Source organism: Schistocerca cancellata, chromosome 6 (assembly GCF_023864275.1).
Source record: "Schistocerca cancellata isolate TAMUIC-IGC-003103 chromosome 6, iqSchCanc2.1, whole genome shotgun sequence".
NCBI lineage: Eukaryota > Metazoa > Arthropoda > Insecta > Orthoptera > Acrididae > Schistocerca > Schistocerca cancellata.
Genome location: NC_064631.1, coordinates 8,970,006 through 8,992,101, shown reverse-complemented (window position 1 = coordinate 8,992,101; position 22,096 = coordinate 8,970,006).

The following is a 22,096-nucleotide window of genomic DNA, read 5'->3' as shown; positions in this document are numbered from 1 at the left end:
ACCTCCCCATCGCACTCCCCTCAGATTTAGTTATAAGTTGGTACAGTGGATAGGCCTTGAAAAACTGAACACAGATCAATCGAGAAAACAGGAAGAAGTTGTGTGGAACTATGAAAAAATAAGCAAAATATACAAACTGAGTAGTCCATGCGCATCATAAGCAACATCAAGGATAAGGTCAGCTCTGGAGCGCCGTGATCCCGTGGTAGGCGTGAGCAGCTGCGGCACGAGGGGTCCTTGGTTCAAGTCTCCCATCGCGTGAGAATTTTAATTTTTTTTGTTTTCAGTTTATGTGACAAACTCTTATGTTTTCATCACTTTTTTGGGAGTGATTATCACATCCACAAGAAAACCTAAATCAGGCAAAGTAGAAGAATCTTTTTACCCATTCGCCAAGTGTACAAGTTAGGTGGGTGGACAACATATTCCTGTCATGTCACGCACATGCCGTCACCAGTGTCGTATAGAATATATCAGACGTGTTTTCCTGTGGACGAATCGGTTGACCTATGACCTTGCGATCAAATGTTTTCGGTTCCCATTGGAGAGTCACGTCCTTTCGTCTATTAATGGCACGGTTTTGCGGTGCGGTCGCAAAATACAGACACTAAACTTATTACAGTGAACAGAGACGTCAATGCTCGAACTGACAGATCATAACTTTGCGAAAATAAAGAATGTAAACTTTTCACTCGAGATGGAATTTGAACCAAGGACTTCTCGTTCCGCAGCTGCTCACGCTAACCACGGGACCACGGCGCTTCTCTGCTAACTTTAGCCTTCGTGTTGCCTATCTTGCGCATGGACTACTCAGTTTGTATATTTTGCTTATTTTTTCATAGTTCCACACAACTTCTTCCTGTTTTCTCGATTCATCTGTGTTCAGTTTTTCAAGGCCTATCCACTGTGCCAACTTATAACTAAATCTGAGGGGGGTGCGATGGGGAGGTTCCCTTGTTAGAAAACCTGTAAATCTCTCATCTATTGTTGTGGCATTTATTCCGAAGACTGGCTCTCTCTCAGGCTACTCGATCCCTTGGAAGTCTGCAGATCTCTCCGTTAATTACCTTATGAAGAATCATTACCTCAGGACGTGACACGTCAACTGATCCTTCCTTAAACACAACTGCGTTACCAACTTCTTTCTATGTTATTTGATACAGCACCATTTCGTTAGATTCTATGGTGTAATGAACAGTATTCGTATGTAGCATTTCATTTTACCAGCTCCTATTTTCTTGTCGTCTGCGCTCTTAGTCGCCTACGTTTCACGTAGCTACAAGGCTATTCTCCAGGGAGATACTTCCAGAAAATCTGTTGTTCTTATTGCTCGTAAACATTTTATATTCTTTGTAATTCGGCCATAGCCAGTAATTTTGCTGCCATCTATTAATTTGCTAATCTAATTTTCCTAACTTAATTTGACTACACTCCGTTAGCTTTCTTTTAGTTTTCTCTATGTTCATATAACGTCTTTCAAAGATGTTATCCGTTCCGTTCTCCTGATCTTTCAAACACTTTGTGGCCTCCGACACAGTTGCAATGTCATTGGTAAACGTTAAATGCTTTTACAGGGTGTTAAAAGTAAATGGACCCAGAAAATGTATCGTCCACCTTAAGGTAGACAAATAGACTTACATCGCCCAAAAGCGATTGTGGATTATGTACGTTTCATTGGCAATTTTAACCGTTTCGTAACGAGTACGACAGATGCGTTCCACATATATGTTTCCATGGTTTCACAGGGATATGAAAATTCCACGTCTATGCGGTGTTACGATCCTACAGGGAATCTATCAACTGTTTGGATCCAACAGGCTCATTGTTTGGCACCTAATGTGTAAGATATTATTTTACTTGTGGGTTATGTGCCTTGTGTTTTGCCTTTCTTATGTAATTTTTTTCCAGTCTGCAATAGATAAGCTCAGTAAACATATTTATTGGCTTTTTTAAATTGTTCGCAACAAATACACAAACTTGTGTACATATTCATTAATGAAACTTTTAAATTCGATAGGTGGTTTTGCCTTTTGGCCAGTGTTTGTAGAAATCTTCTATTTGTGTATTTAGTTCATATTTGTGTCTAAATTTTTCCATTTACGTATTTTATTCTCCGCTGTAATCTTATTTTCTTTCCATTGATTTGATTTCAAAGAGAGAAAACTCCAGAAACTTTGGTTTATTTTTTGTGATGAATGTTTGCTTTCCCCATCTCTTTACATTTCTGGCTTACAAGAACAAGATGAAAGTAAAGTTGGTCAGCTTTCCTCCAGTTTTACAGTTTCACACGATCAAACTGATTTTTACTAATGCAATGTCCAAAAGAAAATTAAAAAGACGATGCCACCATTTGAGGCCGGCCGGGGTGGCCGAGCGGTTCTAGGCGCTACAGTCTGGAAGTGCGCAACCGCTACGGTCGCAGGTTCGAATCCTGCCTCGGGCATGGGTGTGTGTGATGTCCTTAGGTTATTTAGGTTTAAGTAGTTCTAAGTTCTAGGGGATAGATGACCTCAGAAGTTAAGTCCCATAGTGCTCAGAGCCATTTTTTTTTTGAACCACCACATGAGTGACCTGCTGCCAATAGCGTATCTTTCTCTCCACTGGTCGAACCGGTCTACGGCTCCCATTACAGCTGTCTTTACTATGCTATGAACGGAGGGAAGGCTATAGCTGAGATTGTACGTGTCTACTTATCTTTTTGTGATGAACCTTATGTCTTTTATGTGATGAGCAGTTGACATAGCTGTAACTGGCTTATTATTTTGCCATTACGCTGTAGATATGCGTCTTTTATATGGATGACGATGTGTGTTTATATGCACAGGGAAGACATTTTCCAACAAGGAGCACAAGAGGCGATGCAGACAAAGCAGAACACGGAAGCAGGAGATAACGACTAATTTCGTATGTACCTATTGCAAAGTACTACTATGGTTTCAGGCACGTTTTGAAAAATTACGTAAAATTGTTACACTGTAAATTGACATAATAATGGTATTTACTTTCTTCCTTTTGCAGATCCTGATACGGAGTAAAAAAATTGTTTTAACTGGAGCGTATATGTCCAGCTGGTTTCAAGGAGGAAAAAATTTAGGCAAACATTTATTCTTTGTCGAGTCCTGCACGACATATACGTCCCACGTAAAACAACTGTAAAACTAAACAACAATCGAAATTTAGAGACATGGTCTGGCGCCTTTCCAAAAGCAGGAAACCAATTTTTACAGTCATATCCGAAATTTTAAGTAATTCGGTCGTGTTCAAATGTGTGTGAAATCTTATGGGACTTAACTGCTAAGGTCATCAGTCCCTAAGCTTACACACTACTTAACCTAAATTATCCTAAGGACAAACACACACACCCATGCCCGAGGGAGGACTGGAACCTTCGCCGGGACCAGCCGCACAGTCCACGACTGCAGCACCTCAGACCGCTGGGCTAATCCAGCGCGGCAATTCGGTCGTGAAATGGTTAAGGTACACGATATGTTTTCTGGGACAGTTTCACTTTTCCCGACCTGTATTTCTTCTGTCTGAAGTTCTAATTCTTTTCCGTAATTGCTACAGAGTTTACTCCGCTGCTTGTCCACAGTAGAGGTACAATAACAATAGGAATAGGCTGTAGCTCTCCTATACGTGCCACAAACTTTTCAGATCGTAAATTCCTTAAAATGTAATACTGGCTGGAAGCAAAGAATGGGAAATTTAGAGTTTTAACAACTCATACTTGAATTCCATCTTTTTATCATTGTCAAATAACCATTCCAAGAGGAAACGTGATCAAAATGAGAAAACTACTTTCCATTGTCTCTAGGCCCTCTTACAAGTACTTTTCGCATTCAGTTAGAAGATTAGCTTACTATTCGACAGTTATTTACCTTCTATGTCAAAGTAATTGTAAAAACTTGTTTTGTTTTTTATTTAGACCTAAGATCATTAAAAAAAAGTTAAAGGACAAACCTTTTGCCTCAAAACTATTTACAGTGATCACTGAGAACAATTTGATCACCGATCTACTATGGGTATAAACCTGTTCAGTCGATAGCAGCGTCACCTGGAGAGGAAAATTTGGAAATTTGTCGTAAGGCCTAGTGGGACCGAATTGCTGAGGTCATCGGTCCCTAGGCTTACGCAACACTTAATCTAAATTAAGCTAACTTACACTGAGGACAACACACACACCCATGCCCGAGGGAGGGCTCGAACCTCCGACTGGGGGAAGCCGAGCGGACCGTGACAAGGCGCCCTAGACCGCTCGTCTACCTGGAGAGAAATGACTGCTAGTCAGACACACGTACGATTCATGTAGTATCAGTGAGAGTGCTGTCTGTGTGTATAATGGAGAAATCGTGCAATCTATCTGCCTCTGACAGAGGGCAGATGGTGATGGCCCGGAGACACGCCACGATCAATTCGGAAACTGCACTATTTGTCTGGTGTGCGAGGAATGCTGTGCTAAGTGTCTTCAACACTTGGCGAAACCAACGTGAAACCACGTCCTCATGTCGTGGGACTGGGCAGCCACCTCTCATTACAGATGTCGGACGTCGTAGGCTGCTGCGCAAACTGGTAAAACAGGACAGGTGGTGAACTGCGGCGGAACGAACATCAGACTTTAATGCTGGGCAGACTTCAAGTGTGTCTGGAAGCACTGCTCACCGATCACTCCTAACGATGGGCCTCCGCAGCCGACGACCCACGCATGTGCCAATGTTAGCACCACGGCATCGCGAAGGGCACGTGACCATCGGCCCTGGGCGTTGGCGCAGGCAGAGCGTTGCACAGTCTCATGAATCCTAATACCTCCTTCATCATGCTGATGGGCGAGAGTGAATCCCTCGTCCTCCAGGGGAACAGCTCCTTCACACCAGTACTTCGGGACGAAGACAAGCTGGTGGCTGTTAAGCTCTGTCGAACATTCACGTGGGCATCCATGACGGCCAAGGGTATCGTACACTGGCTGCAGACTACGTGCACTCCTTCATAACAATCATGTTTCCCGACGGCTCTAGCATTTTTCAACAAGATAATGCGCCATTTCACACGGCTAGGAGAGTGATGGAATGGTTCTAGGACCACAACGGCGAGTTCCAATTAAGTTCTGGTTCCACAACTCGCCATATATAAATCCTATCGAACACATCTGGGATGTGACTGAACGTGGCGTCAGAGCTCATCGGCCCCCTCCCCGGAATTTACGGGAACTGAGTGACTTGCGTGTGCAGATGCGATGCCATCTCCCTCCAGCGACCTACCGAGGCGCCGCTGCTTCCATGCCACGACGCGTCGCCACTGTTACCGGTGCCGATGCTGGACATACCGGCTATTAGGTTGGTGGTCATAATGTTTTGGCTTTAGTATTTATTTATGCCATAACTGCCCAACTTGGTCTGTAGGTCCTATTTCTGACTGATTTGATTATCTGTGATTATGAATTCAATACAAATAAGTCTCTCTACTGGTTTGTTCATTACACAACAAAAAAATATGAGCCAAAGAAACTGGTACACCTGCTTAATATCGTGTAGGGCCCCCGCGAGTACGCAGCAGTGCCACAACACGACGTGGCATGCACTTCTGCCTGAAGTTCTGCTGGAGGGTACTGACACCATGAACCCTGCAGGGCTGTCCATAAATCCGTAAGAGTACGAGGGGATGGAGATCTTTTCTGAACAATAGTTTGCAAGGCATCTCATATATGCACAACAATGTTATGTCTGTGGAGTTTGGCGGCCAGCGGTAGTGTTTAAACTCAGAAGGGTGTTCCTGGAGCCACTCTGTAACAATTCTGGACGTGTGGCGTGTCACATTGTCCTGCCAGAATTGCCCAAGTCCGTCGGAATGCACAAAGGACATGAACGGATGCAGGTGATCATGACAGGATGCTTACGTATGTGTCACCTGTCAGAGTCGTATCTAGACGTATCAGGGGTCCAATATCACTCCAACTGCACACGCCCCACACCATTACAGACTCTGCACTACCCTGAACAGTCCCCTGCTGGCATGCAGGATCCATGAATTTAAGAAGCTGTCTCCATACCCGCACACGTCCATCCGTTCTATACAATTTGAAACGAGACTCGTCCGACAAGGAAACATGTTTCCAGTCATCAACAGTCTAATGTCTGTGTTGACGGCCCCAAGCGAGGCGTAAAGCTTTATGTCGTGCAGTCATCAAGGGTAAACGAGTCGGCCTTCGCTTCCGAAAGTACAAATCGATAATGTTCGCACGGTGACACTGTTGATGGCCCAACACTGAAATTGGCAGTTATTTTCGAAAGGGTTGCACTTCTGTCACGTTGTACGATTCTCTTCAGTCATCGTTGGTCCTGTTCTTGCAGGATCTTTTTTCGGCCGTAGCGATGTCCGAGATTTGAGTTTTTACCGGATTCCTGATACTTACGGTACGCTCGTGAAATTCTCAAACGGAAAAATCCGCACTTCATCGGTGTCTCGGAGGTGCTGTGTCCCATCTCTCGTGCGCCGACTATAACACCACGCTCAAACTCAAATCTTGATCACCTTCAATTATAGCAGAAGCAACAGATCTACGAGAAACAACTGCCCCAACTTATATAATCGTTGCCGACCGCAGCCCCGTATTCTGCTGTTTACATATCTCCATATTTGAATACCAGTTTCTTTGGCGCTTCAGTGTATAACACAAATGTCAGTAGCTACAGGCGAATATCGAGGACTCTTGTAAGGAACGAACAAAACCTATCTTTCGAAGGCCACCTAACCCCTTGCCTACAAGTCGGTGCTTTTATACCGGCGTACAAGTACCGCTCGGTTGCATATACTCTGAAGCATACTCAGAGGAAACTTTTTTAGTTGGCCTTGTATATAGTTTGTCACAGCGCTCGTCACTGTCAGGAAATCTTCTAAAGGGCCCTCCTACGAACGTGCGGGGCACGTTGATACAACATGAGCTGCTGTTTGTCGTTCCACAGCACAGTCACAAGATGAAGATTTGGATTTGTCCCACTTGTCCAGAATGTCGCCACATGTTCCACGGGCTGCTCGGATGTGATTCAGCGTAGACCAACTTTTTCCGAGGCTAGGGGGTTTCTCTTGGACACCAGGCAATTTCAGGCATTTGGAGGACAGTTTTGTTGCTAACACATTTTCATTCTTCGATGGCACTCAATTCATTTTCAGTAAGAATCCTGGATGTGATATGAGTGGGATGTCTTAATCTTTTCCGCACTATAGGAAATGTTGGAACACGTGAGGCAATACTGACCTTACGACTTATCTTAGAAGAAAGATTAAGAAAAGGCAAACCTACGTTTCTAGCATTTGTAGACTTAGAGAAAGCTTTTGACAATGTTAACTGGAATACTCTCTTTCAAATTCTGAAGGTGGCAGGGGTAAAATACAGGGAACGAAAGGCTATTTACAGTTTGTACAGAAACCAGATGGCAGTTATAAGAGTCGAGGGGCATGAAAGGGAAGCAGTGGTTGGGAAAGGAGTGAGACAGGGTTGTAGCCTCTCCCCGATGTTATTCAATCTGTATATTGAGCAAGCAGTAAAGGAAACAAAAGAAAAATTCGGAGTAGGTATTAAAATTCATGGAGAAGAAGTAAAAACTTTGAGGTTCGCCGATGACATTGTAATTCTGTCAGAGACAGCAAAGGACTTGGAAGAGCAGTTGAACGGAATGGACAGTGTCTTGAAAGGAGGATATAAGATGAACATCAACAAAAGCAAAACTAGGATAATGGAATGTAGTCAAATTAAGTCGGGTGATGCTGAGGGAATTAGATTAGGAAATGAGACACTTAAAGTAGTAAAGGAGTTTCGCTATTTAGGGAGTAAAATAACCGATGATGGTCGAAGTAGAGAGGATATAAAATGTAGACTGGCAATGGCAAGGAAAGCGTTTCTCAAGAAGAGGAATTTGTTAACATCGAGTATAGATTTAAGTGTCAGGAAGTCGTTTCTGAAAGTATTTGTATGGAGTGTAGCCATGTATGGAAGTGAAACATGGACGATAACTAGTTTGGACAAGAAGAGAATAGAAGCTTTCGAAATGTGGTGCTACAGAAGAATGCTGAAGATAAGGTGGGTAGATCACGTAACTAATGAGGAGGTATTGAATAGGATTGGGGAGAAGAGAAGTTTGTGGCACAACTTGACTAGAAGAAGGGATCGGTTGGTAGGACATGTTTTGAGGCATCAAGGGATCACAAATTTAGCATTGGAGGGCAGTGTGGAGGGTAAAAATCGTAGAGGGAGACCAAGAGATGAATACACTAAGCAGATTCAGAAGGATGTAGGTTGCAGTAGATACTGGGAGATGAAGAAGCTTGCACAGGATAGAGTAGCATGGAGAGCTGCATCAAACCAGTCTCAGGACTGAAGACCACAACAACAACAACAGGAAATACATCGATCAATTCTGGAAGGTCAGGGTTATCGGTAATCTTCTCTTATCCACTTAGTGGCTTGCTCTTACGTATAATATCAGGAGATGAAATGTGGCTCAAGATAGGTAACCAGTATGTGGCATTAGATCGTGCTGCCCCCCTAACAATCCGCATGGCTTCCTTAAATAGTACATCTATAGCGCGTAACGGGTATAAGTGCAGATATTTCTATTTGTGGCTAAGGACAGCGTACTGAACAGTATTACACTAGTATTTACGTCATTTTCAGACTAACTGTAGCTCTTACAAGACGGAAGTTTTCAGTTTGGCTAACACCTCCAAGTATGTGTGGCGATATTTTCCCCTAGTGTTGAAAAGTGGATAGTCTGTACTGACAGACATAGTCCACTGTGGTGTAGTTACGACCACGCAGAAAACATCAGGTCGTAAGGTTTATGACGTGTTTGTGAGAAGATTGCTCGACACAGACAAAAAACAACACACTGATGTTTGTACATATATACACTTATGGACGTTACACCATATATATATACAGGGTGGTCCATTGATACTGACCAGGACAAGTATCTCACGAAGTAAGCATCAAACAAAAAAACTACAAAGAACGAAACTCTTCTAGCTGAAGGTGGAAACCAGATGGCGCTATTGTTGGCCCACTAGATGGCGCTGTCATAGGTGAAACGGACATCAACTGCGTTTTTCAAAATAGGAACCCCCATTTTTATTACATATTCTTGTAGTACGTAAACAAATATGAATGTTTTAGTTGGACCACTTTTTTCGCTTTGTGTTAGATGGCACTGTAATAGTCACAAATGTATAAGTACGTGGTATCACGTAACATTCCGCCAGTGCGGACGATATTTGCTTCGTGATACCGTGTTCGTATTAAATTGGACCGTTTACCAATTGCGGAAAAGGTCGATACCGTGTAGCTGTATGGCAATTGTGATCAAAATGCCCAACGGATGTGTGCTATGTATGCTGCTCGGTATCCTGGACGACATCATCCAAGTGTCCGGACCGTTCGCCGCATAGTTACGTTATTTAAGGAAACAGGAATTGTTCAGCCACATGAGAAACGTCAACCACGATCAGCAACAAATGATGATGCCCAAGTAGGTGTTTTAGCTTCTGTCGCGGCTAATCCGCAAATCAGTAGCAGACAAATTGCGTGAGAATCGGGAATCTCAAAAATGTCGGTGTTGAGAATCCTACATCAACATCGATTGCACCCGTACCATATTTCTATGCACCAGGAATTGCATGGCGACGACTTTGAACGTCGTTTACAGTTCTGCCATTGAGCACAAGAGAAATTACTGAACGATGACCGATTTTTTGCACGCTTTCTATTTAGCGACGAAGCGTCATTCACCAACAGCGGTAACGTAAACGGCATAATAACCACTATTGGGCAACGGAAAATCCACGATGGCTGCGGCAAGTGGAACATCAGCGACCTTGGCGGATTAGTGTATGGTGCGGCATTATGGGAGGAAGGATAATTGGCCCCCATTTTATCGATGGCAATCTAAATGTTGCAATGTATACTGATTTCCTACGTAATGTTCTACCGATGTTACTACAAGACGTTTCACTCCATGACAGAATGGCGATGTACTTCCAACATGGTGGATGTCCGGCACATAGCTCACGTGCGGTTGAAGCTGTATTGAATAGCATATTTCCTGACAGGTGGATTTGTCGTCGAAGACCGCACTTTCACCGGCTCTGACGTCCACGGATTTCTTTCTGTGGGGAAAGTTGAAGGATATTTGCTGTCGTGATCCACCGACAACGCCTGGCAACTTGCGTCAGCGCATTGTCGATGCATGTGCGAACATTACGGAAGGCAAACTAGTCGCTGTTGAGAGGAATGTCGTTACACGTATTGCCAAATGCATTGAGGTCGACGGACATCATTTTGAGCATTTATTGCATAATGTGGTATTTACAGGTAATCACGCTGTAACAGCATGCGTTCTCAGAAATGATAAGTTCACAAAGGTACATGAATCACATTGGAATAACCGAAATAAAATGTTCAAACGTACCTACGTTCTGTATTTTAGTTTAAAAAACCTACCTGTTACCAACTGTTCGTCTAAAATTGTGAGCCATATGTTTGTGACTATTACATCGCCATCTATCACAAAGCGAAAAAAGTGGTCCAACTAAAACATTCATATTTCTTTACGTACTACACTAATATTTAATAAAAAATGGGGGTTCCTATTTAAAAAGACACAGTTGATATCCGTTTGACGTATGGCAGTGCCATCTAGCGGGCCAACCATAGCGCCATCTGGTTTTCCCCTTCAAGCTAGACAAGTTTCGTTCTTTGTAGTTTTTTCGTTTGACGCTCTTTTCATGAGATATTTGGCCCAGTCACGATCAATGGACCACCTTGTACATTAACCAGGGAAGAGCGACAACGGATACCTGCAGTAAGTCAATATTAAGTAATTTTTATACCTAGTGTCTTTTCCAGTGGTTACAGTTCATGACCTTCCAGCTAACATGCTGTCAGATAGTTTGTTGTCTGTATGCATGTACAAAGCTGCTTCTCTACTAGATGTTTGAGTGACTCAACTCTCAATCCACCTATATACACTCAGGTGACTTTTGTGGGACACCTCCTAATACCGAGTCGGACCTCCTTCCTGCCAGCACGGTGCAGCAGCTCCACTTGGTATGGATTCAAGCAGCACCCCCTATAGAGGAAAGCCTGCGCGCCCGCTCAGTGACGTCACGCACAGAGTCTGGTGCCGGTGCTCCCAGTCCGATTGGCCACAGCAATAGACTGTAAAGGGATCCGGACGACGAAAATTGGTAAAGAAATCTGACATACCTCTCTCATGAATTACAAGAGTTCCTTTCTTAAATGGCCCAGTTCTTTTGTCTGTAACTTATTTCTGCATACCTTTTAGCCCCGACGTAAAATGTGGCTGCAGTAACTTTCGCTATCTGAGGCATCAAAACTCCCAAATGAGTGCACCCATTTCACTGTAGTTTATTTTAAAGTTGCTGTAATGGGGATTGCCACGAGTTGTTTGACGCCAGGCTGGCTAGCCGTACAAAGATCATCACCTATACAAAGTGAAAGTGTTTGCCACCAGTGAGCTTTTACCGATACCATTCCCAAACTGTAAGTGCTGTATTATAAATTGTAAATCTCGAAAAGGCCTACCTAAACCGTCTGCAACGGTGATGATGATGATGAGCGTTTGGCGTCATTGGCCGGGAGGCCCCTCGCGGGGCAGGTCCGGCCGCCTTGGCGCAGGTCTTATTACATTCGGCGCCACATTGGGCGACCTGCACGCCGGATGGGGATGAAATGATGATGAACACAACACAACACCCAGTCCCTGAGCGGAGAAAATCTCCGACCCAGCCGGGAATCGAACCCGGGCCCGGAGGACGGCAATCCGTCACGCTGACCACTCAGCTACTGGGGCGGACGTCTGCAACGGTATATATTTATCTTTAAGGGCTGACCACCATTCACCATTCTTCCGTATTGTAGTTCCTGTGTAAGACGGCTTTTAATGACAAAAATTTTGATTGAAAGCCACCGGCGAAAGATTCTCGTATGCTCTCTCGGACTTTCTATTAGGTCTTTTTGTTTGTTTGATTGTTTGTTAAATATTGCATCACTTTGACTCAGGTCTAATAGTATGGACGGCATTTTGCAAAGAAGCACACTGGCAGCTAACATTTTACGGACACTGTTATTGCCGCTGCTTATTCCTTATGTAGCAAAATCTATTTTAAAACCTGGTTGGATGATATACCTGTGAATTAAAAAAAGAAACACGAAAATTGGGCAAATAGTGGTCGAATTATAACAGCACCCCCTACAGAGCGGCACTGGTAATAAGCAGTTGTATGAGCCGTTTCAAAAACTAACACTGCCACGAAAGACATGGTCTACATATGTTTTAGTCCTTCAATCAGCAACCTTGTATTCATGCTTTTTTTAATTTAAAGAAAGCTCTCATGTTAATAGTTTTTAAATGAAATGCTGTTCTATTCAATGGTATGATATCTCATCTCAGTTTTTCCACCTTTCCCTAAGAAACTTTCTTTCCGATAAGAAAATCTCACTGTCTCAAGCTGAGTATGTAATAGTATTGCCAGAAAGTTTTGGTAGGCCAATGCCAATTTCAATGAATTCTTTTTTCTCCTTGTTGTTGTTGTTTTGGTCTTCAGTTCTGAGACTGGTTTGATGCAGCTCTCCATGCTACTCTATCCTGTGCATCTTCCAGTACCTACTGCAACCTGCATTCTTCTGAATCTGCTCAGTGTATTCATCTCTTGGTCTCCCTCTACGATTTTTACCCGCCACGCTGCCCTCCAATGCTAAATTTGTGATCCCCTGATGCCTCAGAACATGTCCTACCAAGCGGTCCCTTCTTCTTGCCAAGTTGTGCCACAAACTCCTCTTCGCCCCAGTTCTATTCAGTACCTCCTCATTAGTTATGTGATCTACCCATCTAATCTACAGCATTCTTCTGCAGCACCACATTTCGAAAGCTTCTATTCTCTTCTTGTGCAAACTATTTATCATCCATGTTTCACTTACATACATGGCTACACTCCATACAAATACTTTCAGAAACGACTTCCTGACACTTAAATCTATACTCGATGTTAAAAAATTTATCTTCTTCAGAAAAGTTTTCCTTGCCATTGCGAGTCTACATTTTATATCCTCTCTACTCAGACCATCATCAGTCATTTTTCCCCAAATAGCAAAACTCCTTTAGTACTTTAAGTGTCTCATTTCCCAATCTAATTCCAGCAGCATCACCCGACTTAATTCGACTACATTCCATTATCCTCGTTTTGCTTTTGTTGATGTTCATCTTATATCCACCTTTCAAGACACTGTCCATTCCGTTCAACTGCTCTTCCAAGTCCTTTGCTGTCTCTGACAGAATTACAATGTCATCGGCGAACCTCTAAGTTTTTATTTCTGCTCCATGGATTTTAATACCTACTCAGATTTTTTTGTTTTGTTTCCTTTACTGCTTGCTCAATACACAGATTGAATAACATCGGGGAGAGGCTACAACCCTGTCTTACTCCCTTCCCAACCACTGCTTCCCTTTAATGCCCTCGACTCTTATAACTGTCATCTGCTTTCTGTACAAATTGTAAGTAGCCTTTCGCTCCCTGTATTTTACCCCTACCACCTTTAGAATTTGAAAGAGAGTATTCCAATCAACATTGTCAAAGGATTTCTCTAAGTCTACAAATGCTTGGAACGTAGGTTTGCCTTTCCGTAATCTTTCTTCTAAGATAAGTCGTAAGGTCAGTATTGCCTCACGTGTTCCAATATTTCTACGGAATCCAAACTGACCTTGCCCGAGGTCGGCTTCTACCAGTTTTTCCATTCGTCTGTATAGAAATCGCATTAGTATTTTGCAGCTGTGACTTATTAAACTGATAGTTCTGTAATTTTCACATCTGTCAACAGCTGCTTTCTTTGGGATTGGAATTATTACATTCATCTTGAAGTCTGAGGGAATTCCGCCTGTCTCATACATCTTACTCACCAGATGGTAGAGTTTTGTCAGGACTGGCTCTCCCAAGGCTGTCAGTAGTTCTAATGGAATGTTGTCTACTCCCGGGACCTTGTTTCGACTGGTCTTTCAGTGCTCTGTCAAACTCTTCACGTAGTATCGTATCTCCCATTTCATCTTCATCTACATCCACTTCCATTTCCATAATATTGTCCCCAAGTACATCGCCCTTGTATAGACCATCTATATCCTCCTTCCACCTTTCTGCTTTCCCTTCTTTGCTTAGAACTGGGTTTCCAGCTGAGTTCTTGATATTCATACAAGTGGTTCTCTTTTCTCCAAATGTCTCTTTAATTTTCCTGTAGGCAGTATCTATCTTACCCCAAGTGGGATAAGCCTCTACATCTTTAAATTTGTCCTCTAGCCATCCCTCCTTAGCCATTTTGCACTTTTTGTCGATCTCAGTTTTGAGACGTTTGTATTCCTGCTTCATTTACTGCATTTTTATATTTTCTCCTTTCACCATTTAAATTCAATATGTCTTCTGTTACCCAAGGATTTCTAGTAGCCCTCGTCTTTTTACCTACTTGATCCTCTGCTGCCTTCACTAATTTACCCCTCAGAGCTACCCATTCTTCTTCTACTGTATTTCTTTCCCATATTCCTATCAATTGTTCCCTTATGCTCTGCCTGAAACTCTATACAACCTCTCGTTTAATCAGTTTATCCTGGTCCCATGTCCTTAAATTCTCACCTTTCTGCAGTTTCTTCAGTTTTAATCTACAGTTCATAACGAATACATTGTGGTCAGAGTCCACATCTGCCCCTGGAAATGTCTTACAATTATAACCTGGTCCCTAAATCTCTGTCTTACCATTATGTAATCTATCTGATACCTTCTAGTATCTCCAGGCTTCTTCCATGTATACAATCTTCTTTTATGATTCTTGAACCAAGTGTTAACTATGATTAAGTTATGTTCTGTGCAAAATTCTACCATATGGCTTCCTTTTTCATTTCTTACCCCCAATCCATATTCACCTTTTCCCCTTAAGTTAACTAAATTTCAATCTATGTATTGAAATTATATGAGGTCTCAAAATACAGATTATCAGGTTAGAATTTCCCTGCTCTAAACTGAATACCTTTGAAGAAAGAATGTTTCTGTACTAAGATATATATACTTTTGAAAAAGCTGTTTGTATGAATTTCACATAAATAAATTTCAACTACAAAGTAAGCTTTCATTTCATCTGTTGAGAAGTTTTATGAAGTGATGTGACCTGTGATGCAATAATCGTGGAAAATGAGCACTTACCTACATTTGGCATCACATTTGGGCTGCACTGTCCAGTGGCTTAGATACTTCATCCCTCCATAAGCTGGGGGAAAGGGGTGTGGGTGGTGGTTCAGCTCTATTTAGTTGCAATACATTAACAGAACATCATTCCAAAATAAATATACTGGTAAACTATTAGAAACAGTTTAATTGTTCAGAAGTTGAACACAAGTTGTATCTACTCACCATGCTGATATGAATGAATGCAAATGAAATTAGAAAAATTCTGTGTATGATGAATTTATTTATTTCTTGTAATCATCTTCCATATACTCTTGTTGTCAACAGTCACAAACACATGGAATGAGAAAAAATTAGATTATAGTGGTTCACAATAGAAAATTATAGATGTACATCATGAATACTACATAAGTACAAAATAATTAAGACTTATGGACACAAAGTCAAAACATTAACAATAAGCACATCCTTGTGACAGAAGTTTCATAATTTTAGGAGTAATAATAATAAATTTTGAACAACATCAATTAATAAATTGCTATTTTATAATCTCCATGGTAGTAATGCAAGGTTTTTAAGTAACTGGGACACTAAAAGGATGCAAATAAAAAACTGCACCATAAAGTTTTGTGTAGAAGGAATGCATATGAAAGCACTGTAATAGAAAAATAGCAATGCATATAGGCATTATATTAGTTCACCCTGGAAATTGCAAGTAATTACCATCTGTAAGTGTATGTTACGTGCAAATATGTGTCAAGTGGTGTTGGAATATGATCAGTAATGCATAAGTTGGATCTGGACACATTAATTAGATTAGGTGAGTGAAAAGTAGTTGTGATAGGCTTAAGCTTTTTGAATATTCTCTTATAAACAAATATACTCAAAAAGCCAACAGGAGGGCGTACCCGACAGTCCACCTCAAATGTTTTCCTTCTCAGCGAAGATGAACCCGCAAGGAGGCACTTTATGGCACAAAGCAAGCATCTATTTAAAGAGCTCAAAAATTGGTCAACCTGTGGATTAATGGCACTCAATAGTGCTTGTAATGGAAGTGAGATCTGTTCCGCAATTACGTTACTATTAGATGAGGAGACCTGCCAATCATCATAAACAAAGAAGGCTATGAAAGTACTGCAAAGCCATCCCCTGCCAGCTTCTCCATTTGTAATGGTAGTAAAATATATATAGAAGAAAATGTTGAGAGGACAACAGTTGTAACAGCTGCAGAAAAAGTAGTAAACTCAGAAGGAAAGAGAGGCAATTGTCACAGCATGCACATCTGCACTCATAACAATGACATTAGTAGTAGACAGAGAAACACCACAAACACTACATGAAATCGAAGTTTGTCTACTTAAAGAATGCATAAATACTATAGTAGCTTTTTCGACAGTAACAATTAATGAATCATTGCAAATTGGCAGATTTCTCACATATATTACAAACTAAAGTAATAACTTCAGTATACAAAGAAAAGTGTTGCAGAGAATGTAGAAAACTATAGAGCAATTCTGCTCTTGTCTTCCATTTCTAGAATAATGGGAACTATATTTATAACCAAAACAAATTAACCTTGTTTGCAAAAGAAGTGGAATCTGCTGTAGCACAGTTTGTGTAAGTTGTTCTCAAAATAATAAAGGAAGGTGATCAAAATGGCATTGTCTTGGCTTTGTCAAAGGCATGTAGCTTGTTAGGCCACGTAACTTTATTACACAAATAAGAAATACTATGAATAAGGCGTGCAGCAAAGAAGTGGTTTATGTCATACTTGGAAAACCAAGATTTTTAGGTTTCACATACTATAAAAAGATTACTATTGGTTCTCTGCCTGCCATACCCCCTCCCCTCCCCTCTGTGTGTATCATTCACCACCCAAACTTCAACTGAGAAAGAATTAGTGTAAGATTCTTTATATTAAAGATTAATATCTTCGATAAAAAATTTCAAGTTAGGCTATCACTGCTGATAGCTGTCAGCAACTGTATATTAGAATATTTATATAAACTCTCAGCCATAAGTTCAATTTGGTAAGTTGTATTGCTTGACTATTTTCAGATTAACCTAATTAGTTCAGCTTAAGAGGCATTTGTTGATGTGGCAATATTACTCATGAGAGGTTTTGTATTAATGATTTAAAAATAATGTAAGATAAAGATTTCAAAATTATGTCGTAAGCACTTGCAGTTTTCGCTGAGTGTTTTCTGAAATTTTTTTCCATTAATCATTTATTTAAAAATGTGTTGACACCAACCCAAACAACACTTTTCATTATTGCCTGGGATGAATGTCCGTTGCAGCATAGACCATCAAATAATAAAGAGTCATTTTCTTGACGAGTAGCAAGTGCTACTGCACAGGCAATAGCACATTGATTTGTACAGGCAAGAAAATCTCTTTCACATTCTTTGAGAAGTTTGCTGATGCCAATCTAAGTGTAGACAATTATATTTAAAATAGTGTTTGATGGGTATTTTAGTCTACCATTCTCAAGTCTTTGTATCAAACTAAAATGTTCATTTATTGGCAACTCCTTTTCAATCACAATTGCATTATGACAACTCTCACACTTCAGCTTCTTAATCACTGCATGAACACAGCAACCTGCAATGAAAGTTAAAGACATTGCAATATATTTCACTCAAAGAACATCATCTACAGTTACACCGACTTCTATGTTTAATGTGTCTGTTTCTTCAACTTCAGAAAACATAATAATTTTTATGGCCCCTACTGTGCTATTGCCATAGGAAGGAGAACATAAAACGAAAGGCATTACACTTTGAATTCGAAGCTTCTTTTCTGCTTCACACACTTGTGTTACTGAAACACTGTATTGGGAACCTACAAGCTGTCTATACTTTCCAAGCACATCTGTTTGAAGTTTGGCTATCAGTAAATAGCTCATACAGCTCTTTAGTACAATATCAAGCAATTTCTATAATGGCATATGTTGTATGCTGAATAGCACAAAATGTTTCTTTTGTGAGAAACCCACTTGACAGATGCTTTCCACACATCATGCCAGTCTAGAAAATCTAGCAAAAATTGCATAGAAACACTATCAGTTGTCAACGGATCCATATAAGGATTCTGCTTGTGTTTCCCTTTAAACACCGATTTCACATTCATGACATCAAACCATTTTGTTATTATTCGAATGTATTCCACTGTTGATGGTGCATGTCTCAAATCAAATTTATCACTAGCTACCTCAAGGCCCTCCGACACATGTCGACTGAATATCTGCAACACTAGTTTCATGCTCTGTTTTTCTAATGATATAGGGCAGAGCTATTTGAGAGACAATGTGTGACAATATTTTGCTAAAGAACTGGAATTTATGTCATAAATCTGTTTCAGCGTTTTGAAAGAAGGTAGAAAAAACTTATTTTCTTCCACTTCCTTTGTAACTGGAAACTGAGGGTAAAACATATCTTCACCATCATTTTTTGGTTCAACCACATATTTCTATGCATTTAACAATGTGTATGGCATCAATTAAAAAGAAAAGTGGGTGATTAGGATCAGATGGATGTTTAAAAACTATATTAACAGCTTTATCCACAGAAAATGTGGACATAGTTTTGCTATTGATTTTGTTGTTGTCAGTTACCACACAAAAAACCCTATAGCCTATTAGTTCAAGGCCATTTATTATGGCCAGTAGCACATCATATAATGGATCAGATGAAATGGTTTTCACCAGTAAAATGTGAACAACATCCCTGTACACAGACTTGATACTCCGCAACATAAATACAAATGCTGAATTTGCAGCATGTTCTGAGTTATATGACATGCCCAAAATGCTACCTCCTTTATATTCCAAATAAGAATTTAGATGAATTTCATCTACACTCAAAACAACATCGACATCATCGCTGTTCAAATATTGAAACTTGTGTCTTGGATAGGACAGGAAATTACTTCCCCAAGCCCTTCATGAGATGGATGCACATTAAATTTTCTGCAGATCCCACGCACAGTGCTTGGATGTGGCATTTTCATTCATGACCTGCTATGTAAAAATTATTAGCATGAGATGAAATTGAAAATAGCAAACAACACAGTATCACAAATGTAGAACTAAACCTACGATTAAATTTCTTGATATTTATGAGACTAACTTGTTCATATATAAAGTCTACCATCTCCTTTTCACTCTCCTGTACACTGTCTTTCAACGCTCCTAGACTGTCTTCCACTATCTCTACAATACTATCTATAGAAGTTTCTGAGTGCCCACAATCTGTCTCTGAAAACTCCTGCAGTACACTGACAATTTCATGGATATTCGTTATAATTACAGGAAAATATCTTTTTCCAAATGTCTTAATTTGTTAATTAATTTGTACATCATTCTTAAACAACGAAACATTTAAATTACTATCTATAACGACAGAATGTGTGATTAATGGTGCTGGTTTTCTTGTTATCTTCAGAAAATACACACAATCACTGTCTTTTTCGATCACACTCCACTCATTGGGCAATTCCACTTCCTTCACACGCATCATCAGCTCTTCTAAAGAACTGAAGCTGAAAGTGTTTTCATAGTCCTTCTGTGACTCTAAACAACATTGTAATGCTGCAAGTAACTGTTCATTTTCAAGCATTTGCTTTTTCTCCTCTGGCCCTTGACGTCTGCTTTCTTCCTTTGAAACGTAGGAAAGACAGTTTGGGAGTAGTGATGGAACTGCATCTGGTCTCAAACGTGGTTTTCGAAGGGGGGCTCTTAATAACTGCCCAGTCCTTTAGTCCACAATTTGTGTTTCCCAAATAATCTCATCCTTGTGGAAGTGAACATGACACACCTGTGATTAAAAATGAATAAAAAACGAAAAAGGTGCCTACAAATGAATGTGATGACAATATTAATAGTGTGAAAACAATTTACGTATATAAAGTTAGTTTCTAGTTCTAAAATACAAATACTAAAATGCAGAGGAATACTCAAGTGATATATGTGCCCATGGCACAGTAACTCCATAAAACAGTAACACTGCAATATCAAAACACATGCAGTCACATGTCATGGCAACAAGCTCTTCAACAGATGGTGAAATGAAGAAAGTACTTGTCCCATCAATAATTACAAACATTGACTAATTTTTGTAGCATAATTCCATAACAGTGATATTTTTTTCTTTTGTAATTTAGCCTTGAACCTCATATATTCACTAGGGGGTGGGATTTTTGCTTAATCTCTTGCTCTATTGCCCCCCTTCTTCCATAAACACATACACACACACACACACACACACACACATACACACACACACACACACACACACCTAGGTTACAAGAAAGCATGACGACACCAAACTCACACAGGTGTGGTCCATAGAAGCTACTGTGAAACAGTAGCATAATAATTCAAAGTAATTCTCAGACTGTGTATCCTGTAGAACTGTGAAATACTTAATGGTAGTGCTTTTTATGAGATATACACTGTTTTTCTTTTGTATTTCAGCTGCTATTCCCTATTCGATGTATCAGTTCATAACTTACATAAAAACTGACAATATAAGGAACTGATAGGTTGCCAGTTATGTGCTACCTATTAGGTTAAACATAAGTGCACAATTGCTTTCAAGTACTTTAGCTGTGTATCTATAAGACAGCTGTGTAGGCCACTGGCATGTATCTGAAATTCCGGACACAGAAAGTAAGAATTTGTAAAATACACAAGTATTTTCTTTTATTTTTTAAATGTTTACACAGCTTCTCCCTCTGCATTTTCTGATGGCCTATTAATCCATTCATGTACTCATTCATTTTTCCTGTCTACGGTTTTAAAGTAAAATACTTATTTGTCCATTGTGAAGTCTAAAGCCTGCTATATTCACTATTAGTAACATTCACTGCATTGATTTCAAATTCCCATCAATAATTAATTAAAAATAAGCTACTGAGACACTGTTTTTACTCAATTTTCAATTTCTAGGTACATCACATTCCTTGTTTTTGAACAGGCAACTTCTTAAAGACTTTTACAGCAGAAAGAAACAGAACTAAATACTAGAACCAGAATACATCGAAAGTCGTCTGTATCTTAAGTGCATGTACTTAATCATAAACCGACTTTTATTCCTAACAACAAACAGCAAAAACAGTAAGTATAAAGATATACTGAGATATTTAACTACTTAAGTATGACTGTGCTTAGGCTATACTGCTTGAACTTGCAGAATACAGAATTCATATAACCTAAACCAGCTAAACTGTAGAATTGCCAGGGCAAGAAAACGAAACACTGTTTTCTTCGGCACTTATACAGTTAAGATCTGATATATTAGTCAAAATGTCGTTGATCTTCCTTACTGCATAAGTGCCTATTCCTTGTTAGTACACTTAACCTCTGTTAAGAAATAAACAAAACAAATACTCACTCTTGAACTTGAAGGAGTAAAGTTAACTCTGCGAATACTTGGCAACCATTTCTTCCTCGTTGCTTCATCCTCCGAAAAATTTAAACACGGTTACTTTTGGTCCACCATCATAATTTTCTCTACAGTTGCACAGAGCAACGATACGGCATTTTGCAGGCAACGACATTTTCACAGGCATGAAAAACAGATCACCAGTTTAGTAACCAAATCACGTACACTAACGCAGGAACACCATTCACTATAATAGTAAACTGACGCGAAACTCGCCGCACGACTGTTCACAAGCACTGTTCCGTGCAACTATTGAAGAAGAGTCCAGATATGTAGCCATATTGTGACGTCACGCACTGCGTCGGCAGGTTTTCTTTTACAGGGGGTGCTGATTCAAGTTGTTGGGAGTCCGCTGCAGAAATATAGAGCCATGTTGCCTGTACAGGCGTCCACAACTGCGTAAGTGTTGCTGCTGCACGATT